Source organism: Rousettus aegyptiacus, unplaced genomic scaffold, assembly GCF_014176215.1.
Source record: "Rousettus aegyptiacus isolate mRouAeg1 unplaced genomic scaffold, mRouAeg1.p scaffold_m13_p_10, whole genome shotgun sequence".
Taxonomy (NCBI): Eukaryota; Metazoa; Chordata; class Mammalia; order Chiroptera; family Pteropodidae; genus Rousettus; species Rousettus aegyptiacus.
The window spans coordinates 98,095,022-98,097,659 of record NW_023416285.1 but is presented as its reverse complement, the minus strand read 5'-3'; positions in this window follow the sequence as shown (position 1 = coordinate 98,097,659).

Genomic DNA, 2,638 nt, shown 5'->3' with positions numbered 1-2,638 from the left:
AATCTTTATCCCCTAAAAGAAATGTTTCGGTTTAAAAAGAAAAAGTAAAAATTGGCCTTCCAAAGGGATTTGAACATATTTTGTGGAATAATTGTCTACAGCTATTAAAATTGCAACCAAGACATGTCAGCTTCAGTGTGGATTTCATTAAATGTGATATGCGCTGACATTTTTGCAAAACAGTATTTCGCTTGCTAGCAAAATAAAAAGAGCAAATATGGTTGAAATTCATAGTTTCCTCTCTTTATTTAATCTCACCCTTTATTTCACTGAAATGAGACACTGAAAAGTCTCGACCGTGATAGAGATTCCTATCATTTCTTTACCAAGGTCTCCTAACAAAGTGTTTATCGCTTTGAGAAATTGGCAAAGTGAGGTCAGGAACACATCAATATTGAAATGTACTTGTCATTCGTTTCACTGATGTTGGGGTTGCTTCTTAATGAGAGGGGTACCGTAATAAAATAATTTGAAATTCCTTAGACACAGAGATGCATAAGGTCAGAAGAGAGGCAAGCACTAAATTGAGACAAGCATTCACAGTTTCATGAGCAGCAAAGACACATGTAGAAATAATCTCAGCAGAGTCAACGCTTCTTTCCTCTCTAGGGAGACTCGTAACTGTGCCCCATTCTCCACTGGCTGGACAGAGCACAGAGATGACCAAGTCTCTACTATCGACCATCTCGGCTAGTTCAAAGCTAAACGATCCAGGCAACCAATCAGTTATTTGCCTTTAATATGGTAGCAATCAAATGGCTTGGTAATTTTTTTTGTGTGTGTGATATCATTTTAACTAACATTTTTACCCTAAAATAAATAATGCTTTGACCCCCATCATCGGTCCTCAGGTGCATCTCTGACATTTCGGTAGGATAGATTTTAGAAGAGCACTAGGCAACAGTATGAACATTTGGAGATTTTGATAGTAACTTCTGAACTTGAAGTCGGCATCTTGGAAAGGACACTTGCCTGGTAAATTGTAAATGCTTAATAAATGTTCAGTAAATCAATAAACGGACGTAAGGGACTGATGCTGAACTCCTCACGCTTATTTAAAATGTGATCACGTTACAGAGTTTCAGTTTACACGCCGTGGCCCAGACTCGCTGATAACGAGCAAGGCTCGCCCTGCCTGTCCCTCCCACCTGACCAGAGACACCAGGCGCGACGCCCAGCGCTCTGAGGCACCGCCCCCCCCGCCAGCGCCCCCAGCACACGCCTTCCCCTGGGTCCGCCTGGAAAACAGAATCGGAACATCCACTCTCCGCCGGTGACAATCCGCAGTGGACTAGATCTTCGAGCCTCGTAGCGGCTACGCCAGAACGCCCGGACAGACGCTAGCGCGTGAGGAGACGCAGTGCCAGCGGCCGGCCCGCGCCAGCCGCCCCCCGCCTCTGTGCAGGGCGACGAGGAGCGGCGGCACGGCCGTCTGACCTTGTCGGTCTGGCTTCTGACCGCCGTGTTCTGGAACCTTCTAGCGTTCCTCTCATCAGAACCTGCGCGTGGCAGCTGATGCCTGCGTACCTCCGGGAGGTTGCAGTCTGCTGGGAACAAGCACGGTGCCACTGCCGGCCCCAGGGCGAGTCTGCCCTTGTGATGGGGGAGGGAATTACTCCCGTTGGGTCTTCCAACGTTTCTGCTGACTCGACCTGATACGCTGTGAACTCCATCTGGAATGCTTACAAGAGACTGTTTACTGAGCTATTAATGAAAAGGCAGCACGAGGACGTAGGGCCAGGTGGTCATGTTCTCCTCACAGAGCTTTGGTGGTCCGAAGCCAAAAGGCGCAGGCGCGTTTGCTGATAATATCGAACACACGCGGTCTCCCTGTCGGGCGACTACAGCAGGCCACGCTCGCGCCGGCCAGCCCTGGAGACAAGCCTAAAGATGGCGGCTCTCGGATTGAATCGTCCATCGAGGCTTAACCTAATAAAAGCTGGCTTCTGGCCCATGCATAATTAAATGGGCATATTTAGAAGTCAAGAAGGCATGTGCGTTTCCTGGGAAAATAATATAGTAATAGTGATAGAAATGTAAAACCCTTCATTCTGCAGGTCAGAGACAGTCACCCGCATGCAGTTCAAGCAAGCAGGCAGAGAGAGAGTTATTTTTAAAGTATCTTTAAAATGTTAGTATGTCTGACACATCCAGAATGATTCTAAACCTTTCACGGACAGAAAAATTCAAAATGTTAGTTTTCATTAACAGGAGTAGATACATACACTATTTTTACACGTCCAGCTAAAATCATTTAGAATGAATAGCAGAAAGCCATAGTGACTAAAAATGCAACCTGGGTAAAAACCTATCACATTTCTTTACGTCCCGCAGAGTCAAATAAGAAGAGAGGATGACAGAGACTTCCCGGTAACTGCACTTGGGGTAAATACGTCCGTTGTCCCCCACTCACAGACACGCAGAGCATGAACCAGCTCAGCACTAACGCCCGGGCGGCCTTCCCCCAGTGGGTACTGGTGGCCTAGCAGGGGAGTGACTCCTGCCAGCGCAGAGGACATTCCCAGAAGCACGCCGCCCGACAGTGCTCCCTCCCTGCCCAAAGCTGAGGCAGGCCACGCAAACCTCCCTTTCTGGGACAACTTGAAGCCGTGCTCAGCGAACCAGGACAAGAGAAACA